This window comes from Artemia franciscana, chromosome 13 (assembly GCF_032884065.1).
Source record: "Artemia franciscana chromosome 13, ASM3288406v1, whole genome shotgun sequence".
Classification (NCBI taxonomy): Eukaryota; Metazoa; Arthropoda; class Branchiopoda; order Anostraca; family Artemiidae; genus Artemia; species Artemia franciscana.
The window spans coordinates 45,043,169-45,061,872 of record NC_088875.1 but is presented as its reverse complement, the minus strand read 5'-3'; the positions used below and the strand labels follow the sequence as shown (position 1 = coordinate 45,061,872).

At 35.6% G+C, this 18,704-nt stretch overlaps 1 protein-coding gene across 1 annotated transcript in view; it reads right to left on the bottom strand.

Annotated features, from left to right (window-relative positions):
• The window catches only part of LOC136034987 (galanin receptor 2a-like), a 146,297-nt gene extending 144,722 nt beyond the window's left edge, over positions 1-1,575 (bottom strand). The window contains exon 1 of the mRNA XM_065716556.1: positions 1,511-1,575. The gene's annotated coding sequence lies outside the window, so the exon portion shown is untranslated. The remainder of the gene's footprint in view (positions 1-1,510) is intronic.
• Positions 1,576-18,704: the final 17,129 nt, after the last annotated feature.

The following is an 18,704-nucleotide window of genomic DNA, read 5'->3' as shown; positions in this document are numbered from 1 at the left end:
TGCTTGTAAAACTCCACCCTCAGACTCGCTTTCAGCATAAGAATAACCTAGACTACTTTCAACCCCTCTGTTTTAAAACCTGGAAACTAAATTGGGGAGTCTCAACTCAATACTGTGTTTTTCCAGTCGCCACAGATATTGATCTACCGCAAATATTGCAAATTTGACACCGAAACACCTAAGGGCCTGAGCCATGACTCATTTTGGCCAGCCTTAACCTTAATAATAACCCTTAACCCTTAATAATAAGACATTTGAAGACAACACAGCTATGCATGTCCCTTCTCCTCCCGAGTGTATTAAAAGCTTCACTCTTTACCCCGTCACAAGAAGTTACAATATCCTTTAAATCATTTCTTATGACCTCTTCATACCATTTAGTGGTCGACATACTTTTTGTTGTGCTAAAAACCGCACTCTTTATCAATATATCATCCCTCACCTATGAAACGTGGTATAGCCCTCTTAACCTATCTTTCATTATACTCCCAGAAAGTGATATCCATCAAAAATCTTCATTCCGCTTATTGTTTGATATACAAATGAGTACTTGAAACTATCATTAGATATATTCAAATTATGAAATTAAATAGAAAACTTGTTTTTAGAATCCACCCCCTCCCTAAAGCACTTGTTCTGATGGAGTTTCTACTGTCTATTAGGGAGGATGGATGTGCTTTAATTTATGCCTTGATATACATTACAATTGTTTTGAGTGTACTATTTAAGCGCTACAAAGATCTAGTAAATCGAAAGGGGTTATGACTCGAGGCTTTTATTTTACAGGAGGCTAAAATCTGAAGAAAAAATTTATTTTACTGATTGATGACCTTTTTAAGGATGAAACAAGAAAAATTTTCAAGAAAGGTTCATATTAAAGAAATATATATGTTTTGGTCTTTAAAGCACATTTTTAAAAAAGACAAAAAATAATCGTGGGAAACGCGGATTTTTGTTGGTGGGGGGCATCAAATTTAGACTAATTGAGGCTCATAAGCCCGAAGGACCCATACTCTTTTATGCGGAATACGTGCCTTATTAATGTTGTAATTTAGTCTTTCCTTATTATTAACAATTATCAGTTGCTTAAACAAGAGTGATTTTTTCTAGCTTTCAAATCACTTTCATGACAGTTTTGATATCATAAGCTTCATTCGCTAATTATTTGTATAGACAACAAAACAGTAAAACTTATTCTAGGGATGTGTTTCATGAATAAAACAAATATTTGCTTTCCCAAAAAGAATCATAGCTTTTAAATTGCTACATCCGACATTCAAAGACATAATATGACAGTTAAAATATAACGATTATAATTATAAACGTATGTTATAATAACACAGTAATTGTATACTGTATGTGTATGTAATCATACTCAATAATTGCGAAAGTAATGTCGTTATATTTGCGTATATAATATGTTTACACGTATTATAATAAAATATCATTTATAATACAAAATTATAAATAAAAATGTGAAAGTTGTTTAGACACATACTATAGAGCTTACCTTTTGAGCTTAACCGTTACTTAAAGAGATATAGACCATGACTGATTGGATTCAACACTTTACTTTTCCAGGCATGTATAACGCATGGTTCCAGAAGCCTTTTCCATCAAATCTGTTCAACATGAACAAAAAAAGGACCTTATTTCATAAAGTAAACACTGCGATCCTTTTTAGAATTCATGAGAAATACTTGACGATCAACTGTGATATTGAGATCAGCTACTTTCGATGACTCTCAACAATTCTTTGCCAATTTACGCCAAACAAACGACGTTCGCCTTTCTTACGATTTGAAATTTAAAAAAAGAAAAGAATGGTCAATTTTATGGAAATGAATGGCGAAGGTGAAACTTAAAATGAACAAAAATTGTCGCCTCGCAGTTTACGCAAAATAAGTCTATAAGTAAATCTATAAAACTAGTCTAAATAAATCTGCGAATAAAACTGAGAATATTTCCTTAGTTTGTAATAAAATATCACTTCTCTATCCCTCTTTATCTATCTTTTAATTCGTAGCAATAATTTTTGTTTCTTTTCGGTTTCAACTTCACTCTTTAATTCCACCAGGAATTTCTTTTATTTTTAATTTAAATTTTTTTCATCTGCAGTTAAAAAAAAAACATATATAGAACTTGAGTAACAGATTTTGATATCACTATATGTAGTAGCCTAACTAGAAAGGAATTAGGGTTAACAACACGAAACTTATTTTTGTATTGAAAGTAGGGGCTATTAAACATGTTTTAATTTTTGTGCAATGTGATACGTTTTAAGCTCGGTTAAAGAAAATTGCACGGGAAAAAGTAATATAAGGAGGAAAAAATTGAGAAGGAGGAAGATATATAGACTTTCATCGCCGTTCAATATGGCTACCTGCCATATGTGTAGCTATTAACCCCCGTAGAAACGGGAGTTAACTCGAAGGGTCAGCTAGCAACAATTACTTGCTTACAATTCTCAGTAACATTTTGGTAGGACTGAAAAAAACAACAACAATAAAATACTAAGAAAAAAATATTACCTTTGCCAACCAAGATGACCTGTCCCTAGAGATGCTCCAAGAAACCAACTAACTAGTTATCCTGCTTAGCTTTGGCTTATTTTTTATTGTTTTAGCTTGTACAACTCATCTATCTATGAAGTATTATCTATCTAACTATCTTTCTATCTAACTATTTACTTATATCTATTTATCTATTATATCTATTTATATCTATATCTATATATCTATATATATCTATATATCTATATATCTATATATCTATATCTATATATCTATATATCTATATCTATATATCTATATCTATAGATATATCTATATATATCTATATATCTATATATATATATATCTATATATATATCTATATCTATATATCTATCTATCTGTTTATCTATCTAGCTGCATTATCGTTTTTGAGTTTATTTCTGATACATGCCAATTTAAAACTTTCGGGGCAGCTTCATTATAGAGGTTCACATCCTAAAAAAAAAAAAAAAAAAAAAAAAAAAAAAAAAACGGATACCGACTTTGCAAAAAAGCTAAATCTTGATTTGGCGTAAAAACAGCTAGGTCTTGAATCAGTACACAGACGAGCTAAATAAAGAATTGGTTGAAAAAGACTTATTTCTAATTTGTTCTCAGCATTTTTCTTACTGCAAACTGTTTATCAAAAAGATAGAGTGGTGACAACAATTTTTGAAGGAGAATCATGCAGATATATTAATTCTTATTACTGGAGGCTTGTGGGCCCTTGACCCCGACAGCATTCTCCTGGCAACATGTTCCATCTCATTTTCACGAAAATAACGCAAGGGTCTTCATGTATAAACATTTGTATGTATGATTTGAAAAGCAAAGTGGGTAAGAGTTCAAACGCAACATTGTTCGACACTCAACCCAATCCTCCTACACTAACTTTATAGCAGAGAGGGAGGAATGTTGCACCTTGTTTGAATAGCCTATCAAAGTCGCTTAAAGATTTTTAATCGGGATCAAGTTGGGCCCTGACCCCATTATAGCTCTGGCTTTCTCCTCCCACAATCGACTGGTCAGTAATAGGATATTTATGCAAAAGCCATTGTCCCTCTCACTGCCGAAATTTGCAGCACAAAAGTAAGCAAGCTGCTTCTGGCTCAAATAAATCATACAAGGATTTTTAATACGCTTTATTGGAACCACAAAGTGGTGTTCAGTCGCTTGAAATTACTCTGCCCCTCCTACTGCAATTGTTTTAAGCAGAAAAATAGGCATGCTATATCTTATTTGAAGCGCATTCACTCAAGTTTTTTTTTTTTTTTTTTTTTTTTTTTTTTTTTTTTTTTTTTTTTTTTTTTTTTTTTAACCTGCACGAACGAAGAAGAAAAGCAGGTTAAGGCCCATGCAAAATCCCCTACACAGAAACCGGAATTTTAACAGAATTATAAGTACAGTGAGTGAACCTTATTTGAAATGGAGTTACGCAAGGTTCGGAATAGTGGCTTTTTCAACAAACCCCTCCAACTTTTAACCGCAAAGGTAGGCTTGTTAAACCCTGTTAGAATCTGAATCACAAATGGACTAAGAACATGTCTTTTCGGAGGATCAATATGTTCCCGACGCCTCTATACCTCCCTCGTCCCTTACTCGTTTTATCAAACGGTAGGTATGTTTCCTCTTATTTATCCAAAATCAGACAAAGGTTTTAAATTGTTAACTTCGTTAATCAGGAGGATCACTATCCCTATGACAGGTTTTAACCCTCCCGCCCCAATATTTTAGCAGAAAATTAGGCTGGGCACACCTTGTTTCCATTGCAGTTTCTCAAAGATTTGAACTATGTGAGTAGTGATGCCGTAAGGCTTTTAAAGGGGCTCATAGCCGCTCCTCTTTTCTTTTGCACCGTGAACCCCTCCCACCCCAAAATTTTAGCCTGAAATTTGACAGGCTTTACCTTGTTTCAATTGCAGTCTCTCAAGAATTTGAAGTCTGTGAGAAGTGACGTCATAAAGCTTTTAACTTTCTTCTGTTCTTCTTCCCTGTTAATCACGATGAAGTTTAACAGCGATTCCCTCAAGACATAGGTTTTATCGATTTTCTTCAAGATACATGTGCTTTTTGCGTAGAAGGGATGGAAAACAGTTTGTTTACCTATGTTGAGGATGACGTAATCTCGCGCGAATTGTTGGAACTCAAGGCTCACTAGTGAAGTGAGGAACCCCCGGTTGTAACCGAGAATGACGTAATCTCGTGTGACTTGTTAGATTTCAGGTTACACTAGTGGGAAAACCCTGGTTGTAACTGAGGATGGCACTCACTTGGGTGTTAACTAAAACTTTAAGAAACGTATTTTCTTCAAGGTTTTTTTTCTTAGACATAATTTTCTCGGAGATTTTTTTTCTTCTCGACATTTTTCTTTGCTATTTCTGTTTCTTGGAGTTTTATTTTTTCAAGATTTTTCTTCGATATTTCTTTTTCTTCAAGATTATTTCTCTTTTTTCTTCAAGATTTTTTCTTCGAGATATTTTTTTTCTTCAAGACGTTTTTTTCGTCAAGGTTTTTTATCTTTCTTCGAGATTTCATTTTCATGAAGATTTTTGATATTTTAAGACATCTTTTTCTTTAAGATTTTTGTTCAAGATTTTTTTCCTCAGGAAACCTTTATAATCCGTTGTCAAAGACGTTTGTCCGCTGTAAACGTAAGACTAAAAAATTATCCCAATGGAATGCTGCCTGAACCACCTATACCAGCAAACATTTCTTAATGTTATGTTATGAAAAATAAATTCTATGGGATAAGCTGTTTCCCCGCTCAGAGAATTCTCTGCAGAGTTTCTGAATCGATAAGCTATAAATCTTGTGTTTCATATCAATTGTCACCGAGAGCGCACTAGAATCCAACATTGTTGTTGTTTATTGATCTATTAGGCACACCTGGCTGTCACATTATTATTTATTTTCTAACATGAGCTAGACAAGACTTTGTTATGATTTTCAAATGGCTTTTTAAGACAGAGACTTTTATTTTACATACAAGCTTTATTAATAAACAAATTTACAAATATTAATAAAATGCTTTATTCTTATGGCACTGAAATCAACACTATACAGGTAGGAAAGGGGTATTTTCAACTAGAGCCTATAGTTGTTTGAAGTTATATGGTTTATAAGCACTCCTTGTGTTTCAGGATTCGTTCTTAAGGGATTGGGGTCAAAACTTAAAACTTTAGCGTAAAGAGCGAGATATTGGGGAGTAGACAACCTCTTGGGGGCATAGCAATCAATTCCAACAGAGATCTTAGCAACTATTTCCTATAGGGGGGCCTAGAAGCCAATTCCAACGGGGTCTTAGCAATCATTTCCAACCGAGCCCTTGTAATCAATTCCATCCGAGTCCTAAAAACCAATTCTAACGGGAGACTTCTAGCAACCAATTCAAACGGAGCCCCTAAAAACCAATTTCAACAGGGTCCTAGCAGCTGATTCCGACGGGGCCCTCGCAACCAATTCCATTGGGGGCTGATCTTTGTGGGCATTTGATTCACAAATGTCCTTCTTTTCTTAAGGATTTAGTCTTTTTCTTACACGCATTCAAAAATGCTTCGTACCTTCTTTTGTTCGTATGGTACTTTTCATTTCACAGTTCGATAGTGATGCTTCAAAGAATTTCACACCAGCGTGCCAGTCTATGACTGGCTCGTGGCACCCTCTAACACCTCTCATCATTATTAAAGAATTTTAAGACTTTTCTTGATAAAAACAATGTTTTAACTCCATTGATTTGTGGAAGCGATGATTTCCACATTTTCTTCGGTTTTCAAGAATCAACACAATTCACACCCCGCCGTGGTACTCTTGGCTCCTTCGTGGCACAGAATTATCATTTCCTAAGGCATTTTCAGACATTATCCTACAAAAGATAACCCTATAAACACTATAAACGAAAATCGACCGTTTAAACTTAAAGGAAAATTCCTACGGTTACAGTAACCCCAGTTCGACTTCCGAATATGCTGGCTTACACCCCGGATCAACCGGTTCCAGTTGCGGTTCTGTTAGTTCTGGATCCCCGACTTCTGCTCCCAGATTCCACAGCTCCAACTCCACAAATTCTGCTCTGAGTTCCACCAGTTCAAGGTTTTTTATTTTGCTGCCCGCGTGGTAATCAATGACTAATGATCGACACTAGCTAGCTTATTATACGATTTTGAACAGTATTTTTTTGTAAATTGACAGGATAAACACTAAAATCTTATTTTAAAAGGTGAAGATGAAATATTTCAAGAAAATGTGGGTAAGTGATAAAGTTATCGTGGCATTGAATGCTCATAAAAAGAAATACTTGAAGTATGAAACAGACATTCCTTATCATTTCATCTTAAGGCTTTTAATTGATGACTAAGGTTTACTTCTTGCTACTACTGCAGGTAGCACATTGCCCCTTTAAAGATCTTGTTACTATTCTTCTGGTATTAGCATTAGTAAAAATACAAAAAGAAGACAAGCCTACTCCAGCACAAATGTCATGTGGCATATCTTTTCTATATGCCAAAACTGTAATCTCTGTAAAAATAATGTCATAATAGACGGTGAAACAGTAAATAAAATAAAAAGGATATTGACACAGAATATCACTAAGGAATATAAAGATGAATGGATTAAAAACAAATCAATGGCAAACGTTACTAGTACCATCGATAGTTGAACATCAGATATAGTCAATGAACCCAATATTATCAACTATGAAATGTATGGCAAGGTTGTTAAAAATTGAGTATGGACCTAAAATGGAATAAGACCCATTTCAAGAGAGAACATAATACAGTAGCTTATAGATTGGATTAAAAACATTCCTTTTTATGATATTCTACGTGCCATTATTCCAACGAAAATATTTCGTTGTATTGTTTTGTTATGTTTCCATTATTTTTAGAGTACACTAGCAACTACAATGTTTAAAAGATTTATTCCAATGGTGGAGATGGAAGAAAAGGATTTTTCCGAAACATAGGTACCACTACCAGGCTTATAGTAAATAAAGTCTAATAAATTATAAGATAGATTAAGAAGGTTTTTACCGAATTTAAAAGAGATGGGCAGGATTTTTGTCCAAGACAAGCCACAGAGACAAGGAAACAAAATGGAAACAAGTGGGTCTCACTGGCAAAAAGAGAGAGAGAGAGAGAGAGAGAGAAAGAGAGAGACACAAACAAACACAAAAAGTCAGTTACAAAGGCGTGCGAATGGAAGCAGAGACAGGCAAAGAGACACCTAGACTCACGGTCACAGAGAAAGTGATAAACAGATGCTAAGACACAAACGCACAGAGAGACACAAAAACAAACACACAAAAGCATATAAAATCAGACGCACAGGGGCACAGTGACAGTCAAACTGACAATCAGACACACAGGCACAGAGAGACAAAAACACACATAAACACAAAAGGTCAGACACACAGACATACAGAGACAAGCAAACAGATGCTCAGACACACAGGCACAGGGAGACACAAACACAGGCGCAAACAAACAAGGTCAAACATACAGACACACAGAGACAGGCAAATAGACGGTCAGACTCACAGGCACAGGGAGAGATAAAAACACAAACAAAGGCAAACACACAGACACACAGAGACAGGCATATAGACGGTCAGACAGAGGAAAAGAGAGTCAAACAAACAGACAGTCAGACCCATGGGTGTATATATAAATATATATATATATATATATATATATATATATATATATATATATATATATATATATATATATATATATATATATATATATATATATATATATATATATATATATATATCTATGTCTATATATATATATATATATATATATATATTATATATATATATATATATATATATATATATATATATATATATATATATATATATATATATATATATATATATATATATATATATATATATATATATATATATATATATATATATATATATACTAGCTGTTGGAGTGGCGCTTGCGCCACCCCAAGCCCCCCAGCGCGCGTAAGTCGTTACGCGCCATATTAGTTACGCACCATTGTAGTTGTGTCCCTGTGTCCCACCTGTGAATAGAGAAATATGTATATATATATATATATATATATATATATATATATATATATATATATATATATATATGTGTGTGTGTGTGTGTGTGTGTGTGTTTTAACTACGTAAAACATGCGAATATACAACATTCTTCGCTGTCCCCTTGTCTGTGCATATAAATAGATTGTCAGGTTTACTGACTCTTGAACATGCAACATATAATTGTCCATGGGAAAAACAATCCGTATTCAGATCTATACCTCATTATTCTAATGATGTGTCCCTGTGTCCCGGTCGTCATTTATATTCCCTGTGTCCCGGTCGTCATTTGTGGCCCGGTATCCCAGTTTGTAATTTCTCTTTGAGTGTCCCGGTCGTCATTTATATTCCCTGTGTCCCGGTCTGTAATTTCTATTCGAACAATCCCTGTGTCCTGGTCGTCATTTATATATCCCGCCTGTTCCCCCGACGCTTCGCGCCACCCCAATACCTAGTTGGTGGGGCGCTTCGCGCCCCCCTAGCCCCCCCACGCGCGTAAGTCGTTACGCGCCATATTAGTTACGTGCCATTGTAGTTGTGTCCCTGTGTCCCACCTGTGAATATAGATAGATTTATATATGTGTTTCAAACTACGTAAAACTTGCGAATATACAACATTCTTGGCTTTCCCATTGTCTGTGCATATACAAAGCCTTATGTACTAATAATGACGTCATATGCAAACGCTCTTTTTACAAACAAACAAACATGCATACACACAACTCGTTTTTATATAGATAGATAAATAGATACAATACAAATTAACTGCGTAAAACTTGCGAATATACAACATTCTTCGCTGTCCAATTGTCGCTGCATATAAATAGATTGTCAGGTTTACCGACCCTCGAACATGCAACGTACAATTGTCCATGGGAAAAACAATCAGTATTAAGATCTATACCACATTTTTCTAATGATCGACCTTGAGCTTTGTTGATAGGGATTGCAAATGCTAATCGAATTGGGAATTGCAATCTTTTAAATTGAAAAGGCAGATCCGTGGAATCATTGGAATGCGAGGAATAAGAACAGCCTCACCCTCAAAAGGCCCTGTCAAGATTATGGCCTCTATTAGGTTTTCCATTATTTTTTTACGGCAAGTCGCGTGCCATTGCAAAGCTTTGGTGGGTTGATATTTCTTAAAAGTATTATTGGTACGCCTATTTTTAGTTGTAGCACGTGTGGTGGAAACCCTGAAAGATCCACGGAATTTACAAATTCAGATGGATAATTAACCGCTTCATTTGGTTCCAAAACTGTGTCGACTGACTTGTAAAGGACTGCCTGGCCTCGAATCTTGGTCAAAACAATATTGTTGATTTCGTGGACGTCTATATTTTTTGGGTGCAAGAATCGCTCTTTCACTTAGCCATTTATTATTTTTATAATTGTTTTGAATATTCGGAAAAACTTTTTCAATCAATTCATTTTTGGACGTCACTAAATTACAGAAATCAGCAGGTAGTTGTCTACGTCCTGAAATTGAGTCTACTGGGAGCTTTCCGTTTCCAATTGCCAGCAATTAATCTGAAAATGTTTGACCAGAGTCATCGTTTTGCAATTGGACACGCATATTTGTAGTTAATTTTAATGTTTTTACGTGTGCCCATAAATCAGAATTTTTCAGGCAAGCATTCATTTCGTCTGCAGGAGTTGATCTAGGTATTATAGGTAATGTTTGCCTGAAATCTCCCGCAAGCAATATTAATGTGCTGCCAAAGGGTTTCGACTTCCCTCGCAAATCTTTCAAGCATTGATCCAGAGCCTCGAGCGATTTTTTGTGTGCCATTGTGCACTCATCCCAAATAATAAGTTTGCATTGCTGCAATACTTTACCCATCCCAGATGATTTGGAAATATTGCACGTGGGAGTTTCTGTAGAATGCAAATTCTGAGGCAATTTCAAAGCGGAATGAGCAGTTCTTCCACCAGGCAGCAATGTTGCGGCTATTCTGGACGACGCAATTGCCAACGCTATATCATTTTTTGATCGAATTGATGCCAGAATCAGTTTTATCACAAACGTTTTACCAGTACCTCCTGGCGCATCCAAAAAGAAAATTTCTCCAACGTTGTTATCGACACAATGCATTATCGTATCATAAATGTCTTTTTGTTCTGACGTTAACTTGGAAATGTTATTTTGTACATGCGACAATAGATCACTCGTACTGTAACTTTGTTCACGATCCAATTCTACACATGTCGAAACAGCAGCGATACGGTTAGGTGAAGGCATTCCCAAATCCTGAAGAGGTTTGTTTGCCATACGTACGCACAAATCTTCTATAATAACTAAAGTGTAGTTATAAATTTCTGATGTAAAATCAGAAGTCCTGTCTGACGTCTCTAACTATTTTCGATGGAGTATATCTTCGGACATTTTTGACTTATATTTTTCCCATAACTCTGTAGGAGCTGATGGAGAGCAAGTTGTTAAAATGATGCCAAACAATGCACGAATTTGACTTGGAGTTGACGTTTCGCACGCGTCATTGATGCAGCTATCCCAGTGATGGTCATTCTCCAATAAATTCAGAGCTTGGCATGCACTACGGTAAGTGTCATGTATAGTACCGTTTACAGTTCTCAAATACTCAAAGGATGTCGGACCGGGTACATTCACCAAAAGCAAGCGTAGAAAGAAGCATTCATGTTGATTGGGGTGAACGGTGTAGAGTCTTCCTATCGTGGTATCTTTGAAGATGGTAGGTTGGCCGTCGACTGACTTACCCTGTTTTCGACGTTCAAATACTTTATTTTTAGTATTCCACGTGTAATACGAAGGCACTTCAGTATATAGCAGTTTTTTTGCAAAAGAATCATTTTTGCAAAGCGAAAAGAAACCGGTTAACTTTGTATCCAGTGGATTCAGGGCTCTTTGTTGCACGTTGGTTTCCGAGAAATAAACACGTTGACCATTCTGTAAATGTACCGCTAAATGAACAACAGCTGGACTACGTTCATGTATCGGAAATGAAAGAATTCGCCAAACAGCTTCATTACTGCTTATGTATCTTCCAGCCTGATATTGTACGATTTCGTCGATATCTTTGATTTCGGGCTGCAAGCCAAAAACTGCCATGTCACTGCCTTTGTTGACGTATTTACATATGTATTTGATTGCCTTTACGGAGTTACAGTATTCAACGTTTATGTGTGCATTAAATGTTTTTGATAATAACGGGGAATATGAAATAACCCACTGGTTATCTACTTCGATGGTGGTACCGTTACGCTTCTTTATTATTGCTCTTTTACCGCCATCTTCAGTAGATCTTCTTCTATATTGTGGGTAACTATCATTGCCAGTAATTGTGTTGGATACTAAAAGTCGAGGATATTGCTTTGAGCACCTTCCTTTGGCCATGCATGGTGAATTTTCGTTCAGTGCACCGCAAGGTCCATGTATCATATTTTTTACAATAATATCATGTAACCCCTTATCGACATTTTCATCAGGTATTTCAGCGGAAATCACATCATCAATTTCGTTCGAAGTAATTTTTTTATGTAGCCAGATTATTATATGTGCGTGTGGCAAACATCGTTTTTGCCATTCCACTGAGTACATTCAGCATCGTACTGACCCAAACACTTCAAAATTTACTATGTAGTTTATCAGTGATTTCAACTTTTGCCGGAAGACACGGGCCGTAATGTCATGTCTATGAACCGCCGATTGTCCTTGAAGTAAAAGCTGCAGTATCTCGTCCCAAGATTGATTACATGTAAATGTAATAAATAAATCTGGACGACCATAGAGACGAACATTCGCAATAGCATCTTGAGCATATTCATGCATATGACGGAGACTGCCAGCATATGACGAAGGTAAAATTGTTAATCTTCCAACGTTTGTGGTATTACCGTCATTTATTACTGCATCTCGCAAATGAATGTATTGTTCAGAGCGGAGCTTGGTCTGATTCAGGCGGATATATAGCAAACGTTCTGATTCAATTTTAGCATACATATCAACGACGAATTGGTGAAACAATTGACAGCATTTTAAAATATAATTTTCTTCATCCTGCCGAATCATTAGTCTATAGGAATAATAATGCATTGCACTGCATTTCTTATTCATTTCTTTGTTAGTGGCTGGATTCATCAATTTAATATTAAAGTGATAGCCGTCGGCTCCATCCCAAAAAATGATAGGATATTGTAGGGCATCGTAGCATCGATGAGTTTCAGCAATTCCTAACAACTGAGCGTTTCGCTTATGAAGAATAATATCTCGAGGTAAAAACTGATCACCGACCATAACGATTGCCACTTCGTCGATAGTTGGAGCATTGTATCTACGCACATGTTGGCCAGGAGGCGTTTTGTCAGCGGAAATAACAATTTTATGCGTATCAGTAGGCATCAAATCGATGGCTGTTTTTGACAGACGCACTAAATTATTATTTTCGTGGAAAAGATGTTGCACTTGGGAAACGATTGTCCTTTCAACGTTGGGAGAAATTTCGCAACGTGCATTCAATTCAGAATTTCTATCACTGATGAAGTACAATTGTAAAAATTTATGATTCTCGCCTGAGAATGGTAGAAGGGACCCTGCTCTATGATAAATTTGCTCTTTTACTTTGAAAGTAGACATAAATTGATCTGGATTTTCGATTTGGGCCCCAAACGACGTCATTTGGAAATATGAGTCATATTTTCTGATTTGTGACAAAAAACGCTTAGATTCTGACGTAGTTCCAGTAAGGAAAGTCTTCAATGGCTCTGGCGGTGCAGCCAATAGAGGAAGTTTAACTTTTCCTGAGGCGCAACACATTCCCATTGTTTCACCATTGAATTTCAACGCCTTGCAATAGGGATAAATTTTAGACATAGTCCCGATTTGAACACATCTACTCAAGCTATAATCATCGACTGGGCTGTACCTGAATGCCAGGCGATAACTTTCAGGTTGCTCTGATTCCTCGGCACCCTTTCTTTTCTTACTTTCTCTATCAGCAGCAAGCCTGATTTCTTGCTGTTCTTGTGATTCCTCGGCACGCCTTCTTTTTTCACTTTCTCTTTTAGCAGCAAGTCTGGTTTCATGTTGCTCTGGTAGTTCCTCGGCATGCCTTCTTTTTTCACTTTCTCTTTTAGCAGCAAGTCTGGTTTCATGTTGCTCTGGTAGTTCCTCGGCACGCCTTCTTTTTTCACTTTCTCTTTTAGCAGCAAGTCTGGTTTCGCGTTGCTCTGGAAGTTCCTCGGCACGCTTTCTGTTCTTTCTTTCTCTATCAGCCTCAAGCCTGTTTCCTTGCTGTTCTTTTGATTCCTCGGAACGCTTTCTTTTCTTACTTTCTCTATCAGCCTCAAGCCTGTTTCCTTGCTGTTCTTTTGATTCCTCGGCACGCTTTCTTTTCTTACTTTCTCTATCAGCAGCAAGTTTTTTGGCATAGACTCTTTGAGCAGCTTCCTCGGCTGTTGCCATCGTAAGTTCATCAGTCATTTTACAGTTAAACATTAATAGATTTCTACGTGAACGCATGTCTTAAATATCTTTAATGACGTCACCATCATAACAAAAATGACGACAACTAACTTCATGACGTCAGTCAACACACAAACATGACGTCACCCGACAGACAGACCCACACATCCACAGACAACTTATATATATATATATATATATATATATATAAATATATATATATATATATATATATATATATATATATATATATATATATATATATATATATATATATATATATATATATATATATATATATATATTCCGAGAGATATATCTGATATGAGACTTTCATTCAGTCTCAGAGAGATGAATATCTCTCTCAGAGATATTCATCTGTCTCAGACTTCGGTATATACCTTTTTAACCTATCTAAGACTCTAGTAGATCTCCTATAAGTTCGGCAAAAGTACCATTTTCTCGGAAAATTCCTTTTCTTGCATCTCCAACTTTTGAATAAAAATTTTAAACGTTGAAATTGATAGCTTGCCCCAAAACTAATGGAAACAAAACAAAGGAATAAAATATTTAAAATGAAATGATGGAATGTAGAATATCATCATAAAAAATCAATGATTTGAATAAAATCCATAAAATACTTTATTATTTTCTCTCTGAACATGGCCTATATTCTACTTTGGGGTCAAAGACAACTTTTAACAACCTTGCCATACATTCCATCATTGATATTACTGGGTTCATTGACTTTATCTGTTTATAAACTAACGATGGTACTAGCAACGTTTGCCGGCGCTTGGTTTTTCATGAATTCATCTTTATAATCCTTGGTGATAGTGTATGTCAATGTCCTTTTTATTTTACTTGCGTTTTCATCGTCTATTATGAAATTATTTTTACATAGATTGTAGTTTCGGCACATAGACAAGATATATCGTATGACATTTTTGTTGGAGTAGGCATGTATTCTTTTGAATGCTAATACAAGAAAGATAGTGATAGGATCGATCAACGGATAATGTGTTACCACCAACAGTGGCAAGAAGTTGACCTACGTTTTTAACTAAAAGTTTTACGTTCGTATTCTCTTTTTGTGCATTCATCTCTGGAAATGTTACCAGCATCACTAATGTTGAATTTTCGGTATTGCATAGGAAATTAACACCATTTTGTTACTATTAAACAGACCTTAATGATGTTAAGACTGTTTTAATTTTGGTTTTAGTTTTTAATTTTCACACATTTTATTTTTAGTTTGACTTTACATTTATATTTCGCTCTGCTGATTATGGCTCTTAGATATACAGCCGAAATATTCAGCTAGTAAATTTCGCTATCTTAAAATTATTCCACGATGTTTTACCTTGTTCATAGTTATATGTTACATTCCCTTTCACGGATAATTAGCCAGATTCGTTTGAAAACATGTTCGGTTATTGACCTCATTACGATACTACAGTTACCCTTCTTCTAATTCTAGTAGTAGTAGTAGCCTAATAATAACAATAATTTATTTTCAAAAAACCAGAAACAAAATCTGGTTTTCAAAAAACCAGAAACAAATTGCTGGCACACCAAGAGCGTCGGTTTTGAAGGTGTTCTGCTAAAAAAAAAAAGGGGGGGGGGAAATCACAACACATATACGATATAAGGAGTTTGAGAGTGAAACCGTGTACTAAAAAAAGATTTTACATAATTGTTTAACATATAATATAACTACATAACATCATGATCCCGAAGCAAAATATTAAATAGCAATTACAAACGCTTAATAAATAAATAATGTCTCTTTTTACCCATGCAATATTATCATTTTCAACTTTATTCAATCGCAATCTGTTTCAAAGATATACTTACCAAACAATCCCTAACGTTGACAAAAACCCCGAATGGACTAATGCATAATTCCTTAATACTTGGGCTAAGCTTTTCCTTAAGCTTATCCCCTCTATGCATAGCTGAAAAGCAATCTTTCTTGAAACTAAGTGAGGAGCCTCGATATCTCCTCTTGTCCGATTACCTGGACTGTACGCCAATAGCGAGTAGCCTATAGTTTGTTTCTTAAAATACCGATAGTAAGTTTCTGTGTCCAGCACACTGGCCCGAATGTCTGGAGCATTGTAGGCTGTATCCTAAACATAATTTTAAAAAAAGTATGACTCTGAAAGAATTTCTTTGAAGTCACTCTTTCTATCTTATTTTCTTGGGTATTGGCATTTTAATTATTTCTTTCAGATAATTTTATGCTCATTTCTGCCTTCGGACATGTGTAATGTAAACATTCTGGCGTTAAACCTTGTGGTAATGAACATCTCATATGTCTGTTTTTTCTTATGCCATAGGACATGAACATCAGAGCGTTTTATGAATTATACTAGCATATCTTATCACCAAATTCATAAAACTAAGTTGAAACTCCTGATTTTGGAAAGAAAAAATGTTTCCAATTGATTAACAGTGGGTTCGAAACGATTTCTTCTTACTTTAATCCTTTTGATTGGTTGAAGTCCGCTTTGGAAAAAGCTGATTTTTAACACTGAAGTCTCAGTTTGTATAAAACAAAAACAGTTGAGACTTACACTCTCTCCTCTGCTTCTTCTTAAACAAATGCTGGAACATCTTAGTTTCCACTTTTTTTACCGAACAGAAAACAAAACAAAAATCAGTCTTTTCAGTTGATCATTTCAAAAATTTGCCTGCATATTGATTTGTATAGGTTCTGCAAAATCATGAGAAGAGATCAACCTCTAGATTGCCTCTCAATGTATCCAGCTTTGATATTACCTCCTCCAGTGTATCCAAAGTCACTTAGAGCTTAGGCTATAGATGAACACTTTGAAAAGTCTTTGACCTACTGAAAAAAAATACTATATAAATGCAAAAAAAAACTTAAGAATGGCAGAAATCATAAAGCCCACGCTGATCATCAAAATTACTAAGTAGTTAAAACCAACACCCTCGTCTCTCTTTTTTTTATGAACAGATACTAGATCATTTAAGTTTCCACTGATTATTTGTTGTTCATAAGAAAACAGAAGCAGGTCTTTTTAATCGGTCTTTTAAACCAATTGGCTGCGTATAGGTTCTATAAAACTATGGCTTCGTAAAATCTGTAGATTTTAAAATCTAAAGGATCTATTCCTACTACAGACCAGATAGGCTGTAGAATATAAATATAAATAATCAATACTTTTTCTTAATCAGTGTCAAATAGCAGCTCTTTTACATTTTGAAATTCATACAAACACGCACTTTTGGTATTTGGTTACTATAATCTGTGGTTTGTTTGGTACTACTTTGCAGCAATTACTGCATCCCATTTAGACCCATGCACACATTCTTTAGACCATTCAGTATTTTTGAACCCATTCATCTACCCTTAACTTAAAAACGACCAACACTTAATTATTTTCCCAGTAGGGGAGAGGGGGGCGAAACCATACGGGGGCGAAACCGTCCGTTGGACCTCTCGTCCAAAGTCTTTGAACTAATACATTCAGAAAATCACTGCTAGATGCCATTCATGTAGCACACATTAGGCGGAAGTTTTGAATATTTGATGCCAAAGACTACTGAGATAAGAGGTAAAGAAGTTTTTATATACTCTCTGGAAATTTTGACACCTATAGTCCTCGTCAAATATTTTCCAAGCTATTTTAGCTACAGGTTCGTAAGTTAGAAGGATCATAAGAGGTATGTTTCCGGTATTTTCCTCGTAATTTTCATCAAGAAATGTCTGGCGGTTTCCAAAAAAAGGTAAATTTTCAAAATGGCGTCAATAAGGGGTGACTCCGGACAGTTTTTTGGGGGCGACTCCGGACACATTTCGTGGTGTCCGGTTTCACCCCTTGCTGATGGAAGTATCTCCGAGTCTGGAATTGAAGTAGCTAGGTCTAGGAAATTACCAAATATTTCAATTTTATTATAGACAAGGAATAAGAACTTATTAAATTCAACTTTCAAAAAACAAAAACAATATTATGCCCAAACAGAGAGCAGAGCTCGTAAGGCTGGGACAGTATAAATGCATAGAAAAAACACAACATCTCGTCATAAAAAAAAACATACAAGATACAAGTTAACAGAGGAGGTCACCCCAGCGCGAGAATCCCACAACAAAATATATATTAAAATCTATTATTCATCAATCCAGACACCCAGGCAAAGAACTATTTTTGAAGTATGTTTTCTCAAAGAAAATCAGCTCACAAAACTTTGGGACATTTCTCTCTCCGTGCTTGACATTTTAGATTTTGATTTTACAGATGGTTAGCACCTATATTCGAAAAGGGGGTGGCCCTCCAGATCCAGAATTATTGAAGCGTGCTGTGAGACAAGTCTTAAATGAGAATTCATCTTTCTGATCAGCCACGGAAGAATTTTCTTTGAAGAAGTCTACCCTTGTGGATGCCGTGAAACGCTACAAGAGTAGAATGCAAGATCTTGAGAAGGGTAGCCCAAGTGCAAACAATGATAATGATAGTGTTCGAGAGAGTTCCAAGTTCGTTTTTACTCCCAAACAAGAGAGAGATCTTGCTATATACCTCGAAAACTGCTCAATATTGAAACACGGACTAAATCCAAATGCAACAAGAAAGTTAGCCTACCAATGGGCAACAACTCTGAAGCTCAAATTCCCACCAAGTTGGGAGCTGAATGAAGGAGC